The sequence below is a fragment of the Trachurus japonicus genome, chromosome 1 (genome assembly GCF_045865225.1).
Source record: "Trachurus japonicus isolate A0001 chromosome 1, Traja_1.0".
Lineage (NCBI taxonomy): Eukaryota > Metazoa > Chordata > Actinopteri > Carangiformes > Carangidae > Trachurus > Trachurus japonicus.
Window position 1 is genome coordinate 36,066,167 of NC_140907.1, and position 21,413 is coordinate 36,087,579.

Below are 21,413 nucleotides of genomic sequence, written 5' to 3' on the forward strand. Positions count from 1 at the left end.
CGGACAGTGGGCTTCAAAGAGCTGCCGGTACAACCAGAAAGTGTAATTACAAAGCTGCGCCGCCTTTTAAAAGCCGTTTGATCGCTGCAGATACCTGACGGGGACTCAGACTGCTGACTGGGCTGATTGGACCCATGCAGGACTCGGGTGACTGAGCTGCTCCGATGCTGCTGCTGCAGGGACAGGAACGTCAGGCTTCAAGGTTCATTAGCCTCCCTAGAGTCCCTACAAGGTTTCACCACCGTCCATCCAACGGCTGGACACAAGTCATAGATGACCATCAACACTCTGACTCCATTAGTGTTCGAGTTTCAGCCCAAAGTCAAACCCAACTCCCAAGAAGACCGACAAGTCTTTGTTGACTCAAGTCCCAAAATCCTCAAATCAAGAGTCAACTCCCTAGCCTAGAAATCTATCTGCACCCTAGCGGCAGCAAATCTCTTTGCTCCGTAGGTGGGTCTAGAAACGAGCCATAGGAACTTTTTGAGTCTCAAACACCGTTTGTGTTCACCAATCACAGCGCTCTATCTGTTTAGAGAGTCGTTGGGCGGCTTAACGCCATGACGACATACATTTTAATTGGCTTGTCAGGCTAACGTCATCTAGAGCACTGAGTGAGAGAGTAACGACACGCATTGGTCCAATGGAAGCGCCTCCTGATGGAGGAATGTGGGTTTTGCAAAAGCGCCCAAGAACTGACATCTCTGCATTGTTGGTGAATGAGCAAGTGTGGTATTTTCAATAATTTAAGGACATTTATAGATCACCCACGTTAATAGCATCATTGAGGATCCTTTACAGATAAACATTAACACATAGGCGAGTAAAAAAACAAAAACAAAAAAAAACAGTTGTCTACATTAATGTTTCAATCTACATTTTGTAATAAACAAATTATAAGTATAATTTGATATGACCAAGACACCTAAAAACAAAAACACGGCCGTTTTCATCAATTTACAAGCAAGTGGGCAACACACATACATTGGAGTGAATGGGTTTTCTGGGCGCTTTTGCAATACCCATATCCTGCCACTAGGGGCGCAAAACCCTTACCACGGGAGTCAATGGTGGTGTCGTTACTCTCTTTTCCAGTGCTCTAACGTCATCCTGCTCTTTGCTCTGATTGGTCGTAGCGCTACCCTATTGCGTGCAGAGGCAGTTTGAAAGACAGCCTTCATCCCGCCCCCTGGATTGAGCCGAGGTCTACCGGTCGTTGCCAGACTAGACATTTTAATGATATAGTCTGGCTTGTCTGGCTATCAACTCCCAAGATTCAAGTGCCAAATAAAGTCCAACGAATCCAACAAGTTGAGACTGAAGTCCAAAGACCATTGAGTCCAAGGAAAACCAGCCCCAACGAGTCCTGAACCAGATCCTAAACCTTCCAGATCAACTCCTTCTGTGAGGTCATGTTCATAGAGATAACTGCTGCTGTTTGATGTAATTGATGTTGTGAGTCTGACAGAAGTAATGAAACCTCACACTGGTGATTGAATCTGAGTCTGACTGTGGTGGAGCTGAGGCTCTCTGAGGCCGGCGTGTCGGAGCTGAAGCTGCTGCTGTCAGGCCTGAGAGAGACGACTCAGTCCGTTCGGATCGGAGACTTTTGTTTTGTTTTCCCAACCAATCTGTGAGCGATTAAGAGATTTAACTGAAGCGACTGAGGGTTTGTGTTGGTGCAGAGGAAAGAGAGTCTGAGGTTTACCAGAGTGAGGAGGACGGGCCGCTGGGAGAAAATGTGTGAGTATCTGATGTCTGATGTCGTATACATCGGAGGTTTCTATGGTAACAAGGGGAGGGATGAGGCGGGACTCTAGGAAAATGAAACTTTGGTAACACATTACTTGACGCCTACCTCTATAATGCATTAATGAGTTATAATGTGGTTATAGCGCTGTGTAACTATAATTATAAACACTCATAAATGGTCATAATGCTTTATAACAATAATCATAACACACTATAAAGCATTTTATCATGACTTATAAGGTCAGGTATTATAATACGTTATAATTGTTAGTAACTGGCTGACAATGCCCACATCGATAATACATTATAAATATAGTTATAATTGGCTTATAAACATGTATAACTATCATTATAAACACTCATAAATTACCATAAGGCTTTATAACAATAAGTATAACACATTATAGAGCATTATAACTCTATTATAATACTTGACCTTATAAGCCATTATAAAATGCTCTATGATGTGTTATGCTAATTGTTATAAAGCCTTATGGTCATTTATGAGTGTTTATAATGGTAGTTATACATGCCTAATTAGCCAATTATAACACATTATAACTATATTTATAATGCATTATCGATGTGGGCATTGTCAGCCAGTTACTAACAATTATAATGTATTATAATACCTGACCTTATAAGTCATGATAAAATGCTTTAGTGTGTTATGATTATTGTTATAAAGCATTATGATCATTTATGAATGTTTATAATTATAGTTATACAGTGCTATAACTGCATTATAACTCATTAGAAGTACGGTTTTAATGCGTTATAGAGATAGGCATCAAGTAAAGTGTCACCGAAACTTTTAGGTGTTTGTTTTAGTTTTTGTTGCTTCAGATCTCTGATGGTAAAGACAACGACAGTGATGATGATGATGATGATGATGATGATGATGATGATGATGATTGATGATGATGGTGGTGGCACCTGTGTGTTAAATGTCCTGGACAGATGGCACCACTTGGACCAGCGCTCCCAGAGGCAGCAGACGAGCCGCTCATTGATTTGTGAAGGCCAGAGGTCAACGCTGCGGTCTGAGGGAAGTCCATCAGATCAGAGGAGGCCTTTAATTATTAACGAGCCACACAGGCCGCCGGTAACCTGATCTGAGTTCAGGGTTTGAGTTTAAGAATCAGTTTTATTTTGACTGTTTGATCCAGAGTCGGAGATCTCAACAACCACTGGACAGACGTAAACACGAAGCACTCAGATCTGAATGAGAACAACATCTCAGGACAAACTAAATGATTTCATTCATTAAAAAAATTCAAAGAGGAGAGATTAAAGAGAGACCAGAGGACACGTGGGGACAGAGATGTCGCCTTTTCTTTTTTCTTTTCCTTTATTTGTTCGAGAGGGACAGTGTACATTAAAGGGACAACGAAGAGTTTCTATCTGGTTATAAAAAAGTCTCACGTTAATGTGGATGAATCTACGCTCATGGTAAATGTAGTATGAACACACTTCGCTTTCCAAAACTCCTCTTTGTCCCTTTAATGAACATTTTAAGATAAAATGTAAATGCAGCCATTAATAGCCAATAGGCTAATTTCCGTTGGCAGTCCCCCTGCCGGATGGAGCATGGCAATGAGACCTATAATAACGGTAGCAAATTACATTAAGACGAATATATGCACATTATTTACAACAGGAACATTACACTTTGGCCCCCACCCCTCCCACCCATACGCACACATACACATACACCCTCCAATCCACAACCAGTACTCCCTTTACCCCTCAACCACACAGTAATAGTATACATCCCCCATTCTGACAGGGGAATATTCATATCAAAAACGAATAAACGAGGCCGGGGATATGGTGTGAAGTACAGTTCATACCTCTACCACATAGTTAGATAGCTTTGTTGTTGAGGGTATACTGAAATATTAATGCAATTTCAGTGGGTGTACTGCCTGTTTATCACATAGACTACACCACTGGTTTTAACCGACTGACTCACGGTCATCTGCAGATAAGAGGAGGAGGAGGAGGAGGAGGAGGAGGAGGAGGAGGAGGAGGAGGTGATTTCGTCCAAAGCATCATGGGAAACACAGCAGCAGACGACTGACTCAGGAGAATAAAACCCTCCCGGACTCATAAAGACCTTTAATGAGTCTGAAGACCACAACCCTCCTGCTGCTCCGTGTTATCACAGCGTTCAACTCCCTTCACTGTATCTGTAGGCTACTGTACAGTACTGTACTGTACTGTACTATACTGTACTGTAGCCATCTGGTTTACGCTGAGTAAAGTAAAAATACCGCAAATTACAACAGAGTTAGCATAGCTTAGCATAGCTTAGCATAAAGACTGGACGCAGGGGGGAACACCGGGATCATCCCTATGTTCCCCACTCTGTTTGGGACCGGGGAACATAGGACCCTTTTTCTAAAAAAGGGTCCTATGTTCCCCGCTTTTCCCCAAAAGGACCCGGGGAACATGCAATTTTTGGTCCCATATCTGAAAGTTGTGACTTGGCATATTTTTGGCCTATTTTTGAGTGAGAAGTTGAGCTGTGACTTTGAGTGAGAAGTGTAGGCTAATTGTCCCATTGGTTGGGTTTAGGCAATGAAGAAAGGAGTTGGTTAAAGCAGAAGTAAGCGATCCGGTCGTTTTTGGCTATCTTCGTTAGTTAGCAGCCCCCGCCCTCGTCATGGATCTATTGGTCCTCGTCCCTACGTCACCACATTCACGCGCATCCGCATCTGCGGGTAATGGTAGCCTGCCTCCTCCTAAAGTCATCAGAAACACTCTTCAACAACTCTAAACGGGCCGATCTTGGTCTCAGAGCTGACAAAACTCTCCGGTAAGGCATCTTGAGCGGTCAAATGACATACAGAAGTGCTTTTACTTTGAAATAGGAAGCTAACCTACCCTCGATGTAGCTAGCTTCAACCAAAATAAACCGTCTTTGCTTGAACCCTCCGTTTTGACCGATCTCGTCCCGTTACCGGCATTTGACCGCTCAAGATGCCTTACCGGAGAGTTTTGTCAGCTCTGAGACGAAGATCGGTCCGTTTAGAGTTGTTGAAGAGTGTTTCTGATGACTTTAGGAGGAGGCAGGATACCATTACCCGTAGACGTCCGGCGTTTGAGCTAAGCTAATCAGCTGTGCGCCAGCTCTGCCCGCATCTCCCTTGTTACTGCACGCACAGTCGAAAGGATGGTGTCTATCAGCTTGTCATGGACTCTGGAGTGAGGCAAGATGCGTTAAAAAAAAAAAATGTTGCCGTATCCCTTTTACACTGGAATCTCAAGGAAATTTTAAATCGAAAGCAAACGTCTTCCTAGACCAATAACCAAGTCCAGTTGCTTTTGATTGGACAAATGAGAATATTCACAGGCTTAACACTGGAAGAAGTTTCCGTGTGTTGGTGATGATGACTGGAAGCCACGCCCCCCTAACCTGTGTGTACATGCTTCCCAGTTCCTGCTGCACTTACTTGGAAATCATACACACGAGTTTAATTTAGGAAACTTAAATTATACAAATACATGCAGCTCCGTCCCTGCAGGAAGACGCCGCCCGCCCGTGGACTCTCTAAAGGCTGCAGGAGGAAAATGTTTGGCCGTCAGAGGAAGAGTGACCTTCAGCAGAGCGACTGGCTGCTGCATCACAGCTCATCACTTACATCTGTGACTCACACTGTAAATGTCAACTGGAAACCTGAGACAGATGGGAACAAGACCTTCGCTCGCTCTTCACGGTGGAATCAGAGGTTTTGCAAAGAAAATAATAAGGAGGAAAGAAGAGTTTCTAAATGAGTTCATCCACTTTTCAAACTGCAGCATGTCACATCACTTACATACAGGGCCGTTGCTAGGAATTCTGGGCCCCCTTAAAGAATACTAAAGTGGGCCCCTCCCCCTAACTTTTCCAGTTTTTTTTCTTAGACTACGTATGTATTATCATTTTTTATTTAGCCTACTTTGTTTTGATGCTAGTGCAGCATTACACTGCAAAAACTCAAGTATCTTACCAAGAATATTTGTCTTATTTCTAGTCAAAATGTCATTTCTAGTCAAAACAAATCTCATTATACTTAAAATAAGACATATCATATTAAAAGTAGCTTGTTTTTAGACACTTTTTACTCCTTTCAAGCAGATTTTCACTTGGAATAAGTAGAAAAAATCTGATAGTGGAACAAGTTTTTCTTCCTTATTACAAGCACAAAAATCTTGCTTTCACTGGCAGATTTTAATACTTATTTCAAGTGAAAATTTGTTTGAAACAAGTGAAAATGATGTAAAAACAAGTTAATTTTTAGGTGATGAGTCTTATTCTAAGTGGAAAGAGATTAGTTTTGACTAGAAATGAGACATTTGGACAAGAAATAAGACAAATATTCTTGGAGAGATGTTGAGTTTTTACAGTGTACTATGAGTATTAGTCAGGGTCTTATGCAGAATAATTAAGTCATACAAAGATTAGACTACTGGGCCCCTAGAATTATCATCACCTTTCTCCCCTATACAACGGCCCTGCTTACATATGTACTTACTAGGTTGATGCACTTCTGGCTCTATGCAAACTACATTTCATTGGGTTTGTGCTTGTTCTCTGCACAATGAGTTGTATCTAATCTATATCTATGTATTGGTAAAAGTTGTGGAATAAATGAAACCTTCATCTACTGAGACTTAAACGTCCCGACAGGTGTCAGCCGGTTTGATGAGCAGCTAATGAAGCGTGAGTGGATTCAGCCTCAGGACTTTATTCTTTTTGCTTCACATTTATTATTAATATTATTTTCTTTTGCTGCTGTCTCGACAGTTTTGCCAGCTGAGCTCCTCAAAAGGAAACCCGTCCTGTCTGCAGGTTTGGGTTTGGCAGCAGCAACATTTCACGTTCATCACGTTTTAGGCAGCAAATTTGTGATCATGCCTTCAGGTCGTCGGCGGTACTATAATGTGCCGATGCGGAAAGCAAACCGCTATGCAAATTATTTTATCCCGTCTGCCGTAACACTGCTAAATGCACAATTGCAGAATGAACTGTGAATTACCTGCCATGAATTATGTGAACCGTGTGTATCTCGTTATATCGTATTTCGGTAGCCGCATGGACAGGTTGACTGTATTTAAGTGAATTGCCCTTTTGGAACTAATAAAGGAATCTGAATCATTTGACTTGTCGAGAGGCATCATGTCAGTTTGGCACAGGAGGAAATAAATGAGCCACAGTTTCTGCTCAGTTTCACCTGAAGAGTTCGACCATTCATTCACCTGTGAAGAGTTTCATAAACCTGTGTTTGACCTCAGTGCAACCAATTATCTTTTCTTTAAAGGACAATTCCGGGCAAATTCAACTCGGGGGGTGTATATTCCTAACATTTTAGGTCTAAAAGAAGGAATCTGAAGATTTTCAGTTTGATTGCTCCTGTTTTGCGGTAGTTGTGTCTGTCCCCGCATCGCCACGGCAGCACTTGAACACACCGAGCACGGCAACTTGGGTCTTGCACGAGACTCCACGAGACTTTGAATTAGGCTAGATCTAGTTTTACAAACATGTCGGCTTGCTTGAAGTAAATAAACTTTGCGGTGCATGTTTGCGTCGCCATCTGACGCTGTCTGTGGGGAAAAAAATTGCAGCTTTGAGGGATGTAAACAGTCTAAGCAGCGGAACTTGCATCCGCACCCATATCGCTGCCGTGGCGATGCTGGGACAGACACAACTACCGCAAAACAGGAGCAATCAAACTGAAAATCTTCAGATTCCTTCTTTTAGACTTAAAATGTTAGGAAAATACAGCCCCGAGTTGAATTTGCCCGGAATTGTCCTTTAAGTTTAAGTTTTAGGAACTTTGAAACATCTTTCATGCTCGTTGTTAACATTAATACTCACAGCACGGACACAGCCAAGTCAAATAAATGATGCCTGTTGACGACATACATACAGCGGCTGCAATAAGTGTTTAAAAACTGAATCATCTGTCCCACAGCCAAACATTCAGCCAGTGAAGCAGTCAATGGGCAGCCTATAAATACTACAACACCCATGGGTTTATAGCTGTGCATAACTTCACATAGCTTGAGAGCTGTCACTGTGAATGTGCTGCTAAATTAAAAAGTAGCAGCTAAAATAAAATAATACAAACATGTAGGCTACTGTAGCCGCCATATTTATTGCTAACATCTTAGCCAGCTGGAAGCATCGTCTGTTGACAATTAACACAAACATGCTGTTCAACCAAAAACTACAATAAGCATCAGTCTTGTCCATTAGCTCAAGTGCTATGTTTTATATTTGTGCCAATACGGGCAGGGCTACTTTAGCTAAGATGCATTGCTAACATCTTCACTGGTTGAAAGAATATTCACACAAATCACATGTGTTGGCTGTCGACTGAAGCATAGCTAAAGTTTTTGTGCTGCTAAACTAAAAGCTAGCGAGCTAAAAGAAGAAAAAAAAACTAGGCTACATAAACCTAGAGTTTGTTGCACATTATTAGAATTGTAAGGTGTTTTCTATTTACTAATTAACCTACATAGGCGCTAAGCAAAAGCTAGCAGCTAAAAGAGGCCAAATTATCTAAAAATAATAATAAAAAAAACACCAACCTGTCACATTAAATCTGGTCTTATGTCTGTAAATATATTGGCATGCAATTATCAGGACAGGATTGTGTTTAATCAACATTAAAGCAGATAACAGCGGCACGGCCGTTTCGGCTAATGCTGTGTTCAAGGCAGGCTTTTGAAACCGTAAGTTACAGCTTCAAGTCACAACTACGACTTGGTAGCATTCCAGGTAACCCGTAGCTCGTGTTTTTACCGTCCTGTTGTCTGTGAAAGTTCCCTATAACGGCCACTCGTAACTTCCGACCCGTGAACTCGTACCAGATCGAACTGGTATGACTTCACAGGAAGGAAAAACACAAAGTACGAGTTTCCTTGAACGCACCATGAGTTAGCAGCCCCCGCCCTTGTCAGGCATCAATTGGTCCTCGTGCTACGTCACCACATTCACGCGCATCCCTTGGCTGCACACACAGCCCTTCATGCCGTTCTCTCCCCTCATTGGATAACACTTGTATCCCACAAGGAAAATTTTCTCCTCGGGTTACAGCAGAGCAGAGTGACGGAGAGACTCGTGTTTAGGCTGAAATACTTCATGTAAGTGATTGCTGACGGAAAATAGGACTATTTAGGACTTATATTAACAAAAACATTCCACTGATATCTGCTTTAATTAAAGGGACAACGAGGAGTTTCTCCGTCGGCAGAACGAAAAATTCCGCGACAATAAAAAAGTCTCATATTGATGTGGATGAATCTACGCTACCCACACTTGTTAATGGGCCCATTTTCGATAAATATATTGTTTTGTCTCTATCGTTATTTTGTTATTATTAGTGGTGGCGGAAATGCTGGTTGAGCCGACCAGCGTTTCTTTATTTTCGGTTTCGCGGCGAGTCATGAGAATAACGCCACCGAATCGCCGTTTATGGTCGGAACTACGACGGTATCTGATCGTCTTCGGCCTCTGACTTTAATTATTGATGAATGAAAACATTTTTGGCAAGACGTCCATCTTGCGCCAGTCCAAGAATTTCACCGTGCGCGCGAAGGCTCATGGTGAGAACACTTCGCTTTCCAAAACTCCTCATTGTCCCTTTAATCCTGTGCACATGAACCTACAGTTAAAGCTGGAGGCTGCAGGGAGACTAAAGGAAGCTCTGGGATCATTTCACAGCTGCAGACGTTCACTCGGAGCGCCGACCTTCCAGACGGATATGAAGGATAACATTTATGAAGACTGCAGGGAGACGAGGGGTTTCCCAAAACTCGCTGGATGTCCAGTAAAGTCTTTTACACTCAGAGCTGCCAACATCACACACACACACACACACCCTGTTTCCACTGAGCAAACACTGCTGCAGAGTTTACTCCACCGCTGCTGTAGGAGACAGTGTGAGGCTCTGGACAGGAAAGCGTTAAAGGGATAGTTCACCCAAAATTGAAATTTCACTCCTTATCTACTCACCCTCATGTGGACTAAGGACTAAGGGCTGGGAGAAGTTTCAGAGTCCTCCGTGGCTTCTCTGAGTTCTGGGTCTCGGCGTAGCAGTGCATGTCCATATAACGGTTGCAAATGGATACCAACTGTCTTCGTAACAAAAAGACACACCAAAAAACATCCAAATACCTCCATGCTGCTCGTATGTAATGTCCGTCTTGTATTGAAGCCCCGAAATGCGAAATTGTCTCGAAAAACATTAAATAAGTCTATTTTTCCAGCTTGTCTTGTAGCAGAAGCTTCCGCTACAAACAAGCTTGAAATATTTTCGGGGCTTCAATATAAGACGGACATTACATACGAGCAGCATGGAGGTATTTGGATGTTTTGTGGTGTGTCTTTTTGTTACGAAGACAGTTGGTATCCATTTGCAACCGTCATATGGACATGCACTGCTACGCCGAGACCCCCTGTAACTCAGAGAAGTCACGGAGGACTCTGAAACTTCAATTTTGGGTGAACTATCCCTTTAATTTCCAATAAGAAGACAAAAAGACATGAGTTGTGTCTCTTCTGTGGCGACGTCCTGCTGTGGTCAGAATCCACAATAACATGAATGTTGTCTCTCAGCAGTGAGAGCGAGGCACCGACGCCGTCAGAGGTCACGGGGTTCGTCCCCACAGCGAGAAAGGAAACCTCCAGTTAAAGGGATAGTTCACCCAAAATTCAAATTTCACTCATTATCTACTCACCCTCATGTCAACTAAGAGCTGTGAGAATTTTCAGAGTCCTCCGTCGCTTCTCTGAGTTACTAAACTCTGTGAGTCATATAATGGTTGTCAATGGATACCAACTTTCTTCGTAACAAAAAGACACACCAAAAAACATCCAAATACCTCCATACTGCTCGTCTGTAATGTCCGTCTTGTATTGAAGCCCCGACATGAGAAATTGTTCCGCCCGGTCAGTGTAAATCAGGAAGAGCAGTGAACTGAGACACTGGGAGCTTCCGCTACAAACAAGCTTAAAATATAGACTTATTTAATTTATTGCGGAACAATTTCTCATGTTGGGGCTTCAATACAAGAGGGACATTACAGACGAGCAGCATGGAGGTATTTGGATGTTTTTTGGTGTGTCTTTTTGGACGAAGAAAGTTGGTATCCATTGACACTTTGTGTTACATGGCTATGTAGGAAAAGTGCTCTATAAATAAAGTTTGATTGATTGATTGATTGATTGCCCTTAGTCGACATGAGGGTGAGTAGATAATGAGTGAAATTTGAATTTTGGGTGAACTATCCCTTTAACTGGGACAGTTTTCTGCTGCCCGCTGGACTGGACTGGACGCATCTGCATCCGAATGGTTTTTACAGTCTTGTTTTACGAAGCGGCCGGGGAAAGGAGTCAAGTCTGTCCAGAACCTCTCAGTTTTCCGCTTTTGTTTTCATGCTGTTAAGAAAAAAAAAAAAAAGTCACCACAACAAATACGAGCGCCTGAATGTGGAGTCAAGTTATTAACCAGAAACACAAAGCTCATGTAGAGGAGGACAAACCATGAAGGAGGAACCTGCTGTACAGGACGCAGAGGAAGTCATTCATATAAAATCTATTAGTTTATACCTTGTTTGTTTGTTTGCTTATTTTTTTAGACATATCTATCAAAAACACAAACTGGAAAGTCAACATCTAACATGGTTCCCTCATAAAGTCCTTGTGGTGAACTTGTTAGCAAATAGTTTCAAACATCCATCAGACACAAAGCAACACGATCTCCCCATATAAGTGTCCACACCACTTTTAGCTCTGGTTTGGTCTCCACCATAAACACATTACAATTAGCCATTACATCATCACATCTGAGTCACATGATCCAGATATGACAATGCTGAGCAGCCAAGATCACATCATGGTTTTCTTTCTGGTTCGAGTTTCCTCCAACAACTACATCACCAATAGTCTACTTGCCAGCCCATAGGGCCCCATTGTGAACCCGGAAATGTTGAGTACCCCAAAGTTTTATGTTAGAAATAGATAGTATGGGTCCCAAGTATTCAGAAACAGCCGGATGCTAACTTATATATATATTGGGCAATTAGCATAACTGACATAATTAGCATAAATTAGCATAATTGCATATATGGGCAATATTTCAACAAAATTGACTTGGCTGATCTGGGCAATATTGGAGTGGTTTTAGGGGTTATTGATGATGCTGAATCCATTTCTGACATTTTCAAAATTCAAAATGGCTGTCTAAACCGGAAGTGACCAGATTTTAACCACCAGTGGGCCGATTTTGATGGATTTCAAAACTAAACTTCCGGTTTAGACAGCCATTTTGAATTTTGAAAATGTCAGAAATGGATTCAGCATCATCAATAACCCCTAAAACCACACTAATATTGCCCAAGGTCAAACCAAAATGTGTCGCCTCTGGCACCCTTAACCCTCCTGTTGTCCTTTTGGGTCAAATTGACCCAACCTGTTTCCTTTTTCCATCCTTCCTTCTTTCCTTCCTTGCTTTCTCCCTTCCTTCTTTCCACAATGCTTTTTTCCTTCCTTCCTTCCTTCATCCGTCCTTCTGCTTCCTTCCTTGACCTAATCTGTTCCTTCCCTCCATTTTTCTTTCCTTCCTTTCCCGCCTCCTTTGTTTCCTTTGTCCTTATTTCTTCTTCCTTCCTTTTTGACCCAATCTGTTCCCTCCCTCCATCTATTGTACCTTCCTTTTTCCCTTCCTTCTATCCTCCCCATCTCTCACTTCATCCTTCCTTCCTTTCTTCCTTCCTTCCTTCCCTTCGTCCTTCTTTCCTTCCTTCCTTCTTTCCCTTCGTCCTTCCTGCCTGCCCTCCTTCCTTCCCTTCGTCCTTCTTTCCTTCCTTCCTTCCTTTTTTCCCTTCATCCTTCCTTCCTTCTTTCCCTTTGTCCTTCCTTCCTTCCTTTTTTCCCTTCGTCCTTCCTTCCTTCTTTCCCTTCGTCCTTCCTTCCTTCTTTCCCTTTGTCCTTCCTTCCTTCTTTCCCTTTGTCCTTCCTTCCTTCCTTCCTTCCTTGACCCAGGAGGACAACGAACCATTTTTCTATTGCTACCTTCCTTCACAACTGCTAAAAATGGACGTCCTTCCTTCCTTCTTTCCCTTTGTCCTTCCTTCCTTCTTTCCCTTTGTCCTTCCTTCTTTCCTTCCTTCCTTGACCCAGGAGGACAACGAACCATTTTTCTATCGCTACCTTCCTTCACAACTTCTGATAATGGACAGGTGACCTCTCAACATGTCCTTGGCCTAACTAATGATGGATGGATGGAGAAGTTGAACAGTTTCTGAATCCAAGAGAGAATCCAAGACTTCCAGGACTCCTTGTGTCCTTCAGGCTCGTTGGTCTAGAGGTATGGTTCTCGCTTCGGGTGCGAGAGGTCCCGGGTTCAACTCCCGGACGAGCCCTTAATGAGCTAGCCTTGTTGTTGGTCAGAAGTGTTACTGACCTCAAATCTGTCTTAGAAGAAATCGTTAAACAACAACCATCTTCTATTAACACTGTCCAGGTGAAACACAGTTCTGTATGAACTCTGGAGATGGACGAAGGCCCTTCCTGTTTGAAGAACTCCTGGTGAAAAGTTCTGAGCTCACTGGAAGATCTGTGGAACAAATCAACATTTAAAGGGATAGTTCACCCAAAATTCAAATTTCACTCATTATCTCCTCCCCCTCATGTGGACTAAGGGCTGGGAGAAGTTTCAGAGTCCTCCGTGGCTTCTCTGAGTTACAGGGGGTCTCGGCGTAGCAGTGCATGTCCATATGACGGTTGCAAATGGATACCAACTGTCTTCGTAACAAAAAGACACACCAAAAAACATCCAAATACCTCCATGCTGCTCGTATGTAATGTCCGTCTTGTATTGAAGCCCCGAAATGCGAAATTGTCCCGAAAAAATTTAAATAAGTCTATATTTCAAGCTTGTTTTGTAGCGGAAGCTTCTCGAAGCTTCTCTTCCCGGTTCGTCAAATTTGGACGAACTGGGAAGAGGACAGTAAAATTTCAATTTTGGGTGAACTATCCCTTTAACAACACTGACTCTGACTCTGAGGTGAAGTGATTCCACGTGTTTGTCAGTTTTCTGTGGCTCGTTGGTCTAGGGGTATGATTCTCGCTTAGGGTGCGAGAGGTCCCGGGTTCAAATCCCGGACGAGCCCTGAGCATGGATATCTCCTTTATCTGTCAATGCAACACCAAAGCAATGTTCACTTTGACCACTGACCTTAGCAACAGGAAGATCCAGTTCATAGAGGGATGGAGACCAGAACCTAACACCATCACAGGTCTGGTTCTACATCTAAAAGGGATAGTTCAACATTTTGGCAAATTGGCCCATTGCCATAATCCCTATAGTCATAGCAGTAGGTTCGTTACCTTTAATTTTTAGAACGGCGGAGCAGAGCCACGAGCTGCTCAGAGCTACGCTACGGAGGCTCATGGGATTTCTTGGTTTCCCTCATCAAACTCATCAAATACACAATCCAACAACTCCACACACAACTCTGGTGGACAAGTTGTGACCTGCACATTCACCACGCTATGAGATAATAACACAACGTTACCAGACAGAGTTGTTTTAGAGGGAAATTCATGATAAAACCGCTGATGTGTGTTGCCTTCAGGGGCAGTTTTTCATCAAGCAGTCTCTGTATTTCTCTCTAAAACAACTCTGTGTGGTAACGTTGTGTTATTATCTCATAGCGTGGTGAATGTGCAGGTCACAACTTGTCCACCAGAGCGTTGTGGAGTTGTTGGATTGTGTATTTGATGAGTTTGATGAGGGAAACCAAGAAATCCCATTAGCCTCCGTAGCGTAGCTCTGAGCAGCTCACGGCTCTGCTCCGCCGTTCTAAAAAATAGCTTGCACCGACAATTAAAGGTAACGAACCTACTGCTATACGATACGATACGATACGATACGATACGATACGATACGATACGATACGATACGATACGATTAACTGTATTGTCCCGTTCAGGGAAATTTGTTTTGGACACTGTAGGGATTATGACAATGGGGCTAATTTGCCAAAAATGTTCAACTATGCCTTTAACAAACAACTTATTGCTTTAGGACACTTGAGCAACAGGTGGGAATCAAACCACCAACCGCTCTCCGGCACCTGAGCTGCTGCTGTCTGCTGGACGCCCCGGAGACTTCTGGGAAACGCAGTGCAGAAACACCACAGACAGAGCGAGAGCTGCTGAGAAACTGCTGCCTCCCTAACTCTCTCTCTCCGTTTCCATCTGTTTTTTATTTTGACACTTTTCTCCACTGAAGTCTCTTTAACAGATTCTCTCTTTGTTTTACACGTCGTGTTGCGGCGCGAGCGAGACGCTCTGAGCGCTAATGAAGCGTCTGGACCGATTCTCCCTCGTTTATGGAGTCGTGAACAATTATGGCTACAAGAAGCAATCCATAAAAACAATTACAGAGCTTTAATGTGAAGTGTTAAAGTCTTTTCCCAGGGTTCAGTGTGTGTGTGTTTGGAGTCTTTTGTTTCAAAATAAAAGATTTCAGACTCTGTGATTGGAGAGGAGAGAATGACCTCATCCTCTCATGACCCACAGTGCTTGTTTTTTTGTCTCCACAAATGTTCTACATACGTGGTTTGTGCATGTTTATCTTTTTTTTTTAACACACACATAACAAGGGAGTGAAACTGGACCAGAAGAACCGACGCCATGTTTTTATTATCTCTCTTCTTCCCCAAAAAGGTCATCGTTTCATCTCTGGACTCATTCCCACATCAACTTTTGTTTGTGTAGATTTAAGAGGACGAATCACTGTGGTGGTGTTTTCTTCTTTCTTTCATCTCTATGGCGACAGAGACAGAGATAGATGATGTCGTTCTGTATCCTCTTGTGTTTTTAGTGTGGACTGTAAAAGTGGGGTCATGTTTCCTTTTTGCAAACATTTTCCAAAACAAAACTTATTTATCGGTTCAGTTGTTGGATGGATTTTTTTTGTCTTTTTCACAGAGTTAAGTCACTCGCAGCTTTGTAGGTCATGTGACTGAGCAGCTGTTTCCACCTCCACAGAAGAGGAAGAAGAAGTATTCATGCAGTGTGTGGCTCGTTGGTCTAGGGGTATGATTCTCGCTTTGGGTGCGAGAAGTCCCGGGTTCAAATCCCGGACGAGCCCGTTCATTTCCTTATAGACTCTTCATAAAGACTGTGGATCAGCTGTTTCTGTCAGAACTGACCTGCAAAACTCCTAGAGCTTTGACTAACGATGACTGTTATGGCGCTTTTTCACTACACTTTCACGGCTCGGCACGGTAAAGGTGCTTTGGTGGGGTTGTATGATCTACAAATAGCCCCTAAGTACTTTAATTGCAGTAGAAGACTCTCTGCACTCCTCCCGTTAGCAACTGCATTGTCCCCAAGTGTACAACATCATTTGGACAGTCTGCCTTCTCAATAAAAGGGGTTAACCTATGGAACACTTTACCCACTCACCTGAAACTGGAGACTGACACAAACTCCTTTAACAGAGGACTAAAAGCATGGTTAAAAGCAAAACAACAATGCTCACATGTATAAATATGGACTTTTTTATTGTTACTGTTACGATCATGATTCTGTTTACTCAATCTCCTCTCGTTGATCCTGTGCTCTGTATTTTTTAGTATGTTACTGTCATGATGTAGTGTCATGCACTTGGTTTTATTTCATACTGTTGATAATATGTTCTGTATTTTTAGATTAGCCGCCTATGGACTGGTGTTGAAAATTAGCAATGTATTTGTATTTATACTTAATGTATTTGTGATGTCCATATCAAATAAATAAACATAACATAACATAACATAACATAACATAACATAACATAACATAACATAACATAACATAACATAACGCCAGCCCATAATAGCCCTGCCCAGAGATTTACAACATACATTATTTGGACCTAACCAACTGCTGATCGGCGGGCGCTAACCCTGGGCGGCGGGATACGTGAGTTGGTTAGGTCCAAATAAAAACTGTGTTTTTCCTGCACTTTGAAGGGCTGGAAAAAATTATATTGTAGCGAACAATGGAACTGTGTATTTTTTTTCCACGTAAAACCTCTTTTAGGCTGCGAAAATAGGCCGTTTCTTTGGGTCTGTTCACAACACTGTATGTTGTAAATCTCTGGGCAGGGCTATTATGGGCTGGCGTTGCTAACGGGAGGAGTGCAGAGAGTCTTCTACTGCAATTAAAGTACTTAGGGGCCATTTGTAGATCATACAACCCCACTTTTTAAAAAAATGCTACTATCCCTTTAATTATGGACCACAGCATGGTTTTCCACACAGCAACATTTGACTCGAAATGTCCGGGTTTGATTCTCATGTTGGACGTAGCGCTCGCGACTCTTCCAGTGACGACGCTCTGTCCAATCAGTGGAAGGCAGTCGGCTGACGTCACGTTATAGTATCGCTTCGGCTCGCTTGGAACCAGGGCCGAGGAGGTACTAAAAATAGTACCTGGTACCAGGTACTAGGACTAGTGGAAAAGCAAAAAAAGCGGGCCGTGCCGCGCTAGTGGAAAAGCGCCATTAATGTTCATTGTTTCTCTAAACACCAACCTGGACATCTTATAAAAGAATAGTTAACCAAAAAATGAAATTCACCCTCATGCTGATGAATACTCTGGAGTAGTTTTTTATTCCTCCAAGTGCATCTGGAGACCCGGGAGGCCGGTTCGTAGTCCAACCAAAACTTAATATGAGAGTAATAGGGACCGACACAAAAACGTCCATAAAACTACACAAAAACCATTTAATGTTCCTCCACACTGCTCGTCCACTGCAATCCAAGTGTCCTGAAGGGAGATAGTCCAGAGTTTACTGGAAACTATGTCATTTAGGACATTTTTACAGCCTAACGAAGTCCGGACTTCGGCAGCAACCGGTCTGCAGAGCTGGTCAGCCGGCCAACCTTCATCGTCATCCCGGGGGGAGAAAACTATCGCTACAATCGTTTACTGGAAACAACGTCATTTAGGACATTTTTACAGACTAAACAGTCCTGTTTTGAATTTACCTGCCGTTCATGCGATGTACTCTGGACTATCTCCCTTCAGGACACTTGGATTGCAGTGGACGAGCAGTGTGGAGGAATATTAAATGGTTTTTGTGTAGTTTTATGGACGTTTTTGTGTCGGGCCCTATTGACTCTCATATAAAGTTTTGGTTGGACTAGGAACCAGCCTCCTGGGTCTCCAGATTAACTTTGAGGAATAAAAAACTACTCCGGAGTATTCATCAGCATGAGGGGGAGGCGATAATGACTGGATTCCATTGTTTGGAGACCTAGTCCTTTAAGTCGGACACTGACTTTGAGACCATGTCTTCTCTGTGGCTCGTTGGTCTAGAGGTATGATTCTCGCTTCGGGTGTGAGAGGTCCCGGGTTCAACTCCCGGACGAGCCCTTAATGAGTTGTTGGTCAGAAATCTTATTGATCTCTTAGATCTCGTCAAGGAGTCAGAACTCGTTCTGTTCAGCTTCAGAAGGTGTTTGACCTCCTGCTGAGAACTTCTGCGCTCACTGGAAGATGTGGAGAATTGAAGCTTTCCCACCTGTAGACTAGAACCTCATGGCTCGTTGGTCTAGGGGTATGATTCTCGCTTAGGGTGCGAGAGGTCCCGGGTTCAAATCCCGGACGAGCCCCAATTGAGATCATCTCCTTTATCTTTCAATGGAAAACAAAAGCAGACAAAAGCCCTATTCACACGGGATTAGTATTACCTGGGGACCTCTGGTGATTTGTAAATTACCCCCCCCTGTCCGTGTTTCTTGCGGTGCATTCGCTCGGGATAAGTGAAGTCTGTATTTTAAGCTTGTTTGTGGGAGCTTCCGCTACAAACAAGCTTAAAACATAGACTTATTTAATTTTTTTCGGAACAATTTCTCATGTCGGGGCTTCAATACAAGAGGGACATTACAGACGAGCACTATGGAGGTATTTGGATGTTTTTTGGTGTGTCTTTTTGGACGAAGAAAAGTGAGCTCCGTTCTCAACCGTCATATGGACATGCAGTGCTGCACGGAGCCCCGCTGTAACTCAGAGAAGCCACGGAGGACTCTGAGACTTCTCCCAGCCCATGAGGGGGAGTAGATAATGAGTGAAATTTGAATTTTGGGTGAACTATCCCTTTAACTACTTAATTGTTGCCCCTTTTTTAGGCTTTTAGGTTGCCTTTAACATCTGGCCGGGGACAATGGACGAAAACTAGCCTTGTTGGCTAACTCTGGCCCACTTACAGTTTTTCTTTTAACTCTGTTGATTAGTGGTGCACTGTCCCTATGAAATAAACTAATAAATGAAAAAAAATGAAATAACTTGAACAGGTGTACCTAATATTAATTAGGGTGAAGAGTCTGGCATGACCCGACATCACATCCACCTGAGTCTCGACTGAAAACTTCTGAGCTCTGTCACATTTTCTGTGTTTTTTTTTAACTTTATTTATTTTTTACAGTGCACCGAGCGCTGCGCTGGGTGTCAGATTCAACCCGTTAAATTCCCATCAGTCGCGGCTCACGCGTCACTAACGAGGATTAAAAACCAGCAGCTTTTCATCGGCGGCGAGTCGACACCGTTGGCATCCGAGGCCGCCGCCGCCGCTGCCATCATCATATCATCTGACTCGCTCGCTTTCACACCCCGGCTACAATTAATTAATTGCAACAAAACAAATGCTGTGGTGAAAAGGCAGCAGCAGCTCATAATCTGCAGAACAATGGCCGAACAATGGCCGAACAACGGAGCAACAGAGCAACGGGCTCGGGTCCAGCTGCAGCAGCTCTCGGCCTTTTCAGCCCTCGGCTTCTTCTCATGAAGTGTTGAAGGAACTCTCCGCCTTTGTTCCCTCTCTCTGTCTCTAAAGGAAACAGTCACTAAAGTCTCGTTTGTTGCCCGTGCTGCTGCTCCGTGGCGTTGGGCCGAGGCCTTTAAATGGGATTATGAGGGCTTAATTGAGTGTGCTAATTGAGAGGCCAGTGAATGGGGCTGAATGGGGCAGAATGGGGGGCAGAATGGGGGGCAGATGTGGTGTGAAACCCCTGGTTCTGTCTGAAAAAAAGAATACAAATCAGCAGCAGAGGGATCTATTCTCCGCTCTCTATCACACTCAATTATCCCTTTCAGAGGGCGGTGGTGGTTGGAGGGGGGGCAATGGGGCAATGGGGGGGGGGGGGGAACAGGGCAACAGATGGTTTCCACCCCGGGGGGTGAACGGAGGCCGTCGCTGATCCTTGGTCTTTTCTTCGGCTCCGATGATCCACCGTGGAGCGATGGATCAGAGCCTTTTATTGGCCATTCATGACGACACACGGGAACAATGGACGACCGGAGCGAAGCCGCCATGAATCCTGATGAGGAGGAGGAGGAGGAGGAGGAAGAGGAGGAGATATAGGCTAAGTAGAAGAAGAAGAGGAAGAGGAGCAGGAAGAGGAGGAAGGCATCCATTACCAAGAGAGAAAGAAACTGTGGAGGGTGTTCACCTGGAGGAGGAGGAGGAGGAGGAGGAGAAAGAGGAGGAAGAGGAGGAGATATAGGCTAAGTAGAAGAAGAAGAGGAGGAGGAAGAAGAAAAGGAAGAGGAGGAGGAAGAAGAAAAGGAAGAGGAGGAGGAGGAGATATAGGCTAAGTAGAAGAAGAGGAGGAGGAGGAAAATGAAGGAGATGAAAAGGAGGAGAAGGAAGAAGAAGAAGAGGAGGAGTAAGAGGAAGAGAGGAGGAAGAGGGGGGGAAGAGGAGGAGGAGGAGGAGGAAGAAGAGGAGGAGGAGGAAGAGGGTTCGAACCCGGGGAGGAAGGCGTCCGTTACCAAGAGAAAAGGAAACTGGAGGGTGTGTTCACCTGGAGGAGGAGGAGGAGGAGGAGGAGGAGGAGGAGGAGGAGGAAGAGGAGGAAGAAGGAGATGAAAAGGAGGAGACGGAAGAAGAGGAAGAGAGGAGGAGGAAGAGGAAGAGAGGAGGAAGAGGAAGAAGAGGAGGAAGAAGAAGTTGCCAACTGTGTTAAATCTTCATCAGACTGAGTTCTTCATTAATAACTCATTAAATCCTGAAGTCACTCGTGTACGGAAGCCCCGATGGACAAACTTCAAATGAAACTGTTTTATCAACTGATTTCATCACAACATCGACTAAAGTAGAAACTTTTCCACTGATTTTCAGAATAAAATCATTTTAACGTCTTTACCTCAAACTGAGGAACTTAATATAAAAAAGTTCCCTCTGTTCTCTCACAGGGAAAATCTTCTTTTCTTTTATATTTTTATTTTATATTCAGAACAGAAATGTCAAAACGTCAAAACGTCAAGTGTGAAGAAAAAGAGAACGACCTGTTGAAGTGTCGTTTTAGAGGTAAATTCAACCAATTTGCCAAAATGTTGAACTATCCCTTTAATCTTCAACAGGTCGGTCTCTTTCTCTTCACACTTCTTCAGACGTTTTGACAGTTTGAAATTTCTGTTCTTCTGAATATATATAAAATAAAAACATAAAAGAAAAGAAGATTCTCCCTGTGACAGAACAACTTGTTGAACCAAAATGTTGAACTATCCCTTTACTAAAAAAAAGGAGAGAAAAACCATCAGAATCAGATAAAAGAGAGTTTCGTGTCTTTTATATTGTCATTTTAATCAGTTTTTATCGAAACAGAAA

At 43.2% G+C, this 21,413-nt stretch overlaps 5 non-coding genes across 5 annotated transcripts; all 5 read left to right on the forward strand.

Moving 5' to 3' along the window:
- The first annotated feature begins 13,095 nt into the window (after positions 1-13,095).
- trnap-cgg (transfer RNA proline (anticodon CGG)) lies at positions 13,096-13,167 on the forward strand. Its single transcript has one exon. It is a non-coding gene; the product is annotated as a tRNA-Pro (tRNA).
- A 678-nt stretch (positions 13,168-13,845) lies between these two features.
- On the forward strand, positions 13,846-13,917 carry trnap-agg (transfer RNA proline (anticodon AGG)). Its single transcript has one exon. It is a non-coding gene; the product is annotated as a tRNA-Pro (tRNA).
- A 1,916-nt stretch (positions 13,918-15,833) lies between these two features.
- trnap-ugg (transfer RNA proline (anticodon UGG)) lies at positions 15,834-15,905 on the forward strand. The gene has a single exon. It is a non-coding gene; the product is annotated as a tRNA-Pro (tRNA).
- Positions 15,906-18,106: 2,201 nt separating this feature from the next.
- Positions 18,107-18,178, forward strand: trnap-cgg (transfer RNA proline (anticodon CGG)). The gene has a single exon. It is a non-coding gene; the product is annotated as a tRNA-Pro (tRNA).
- Positions 18,179-18,345: 167 nt separating this feature from the next.
- On the forward strand, positions 18,346-18,417 carry trnap-agg (transfer RNA proline (anticodon AGG)). Its single transcript has one exon. It is a non-coding gene; the product is annotated as a tRNA-Pro (tRNA).
- Positions 18,418-21,413: the final 2,996 nt, after the last annotated feature.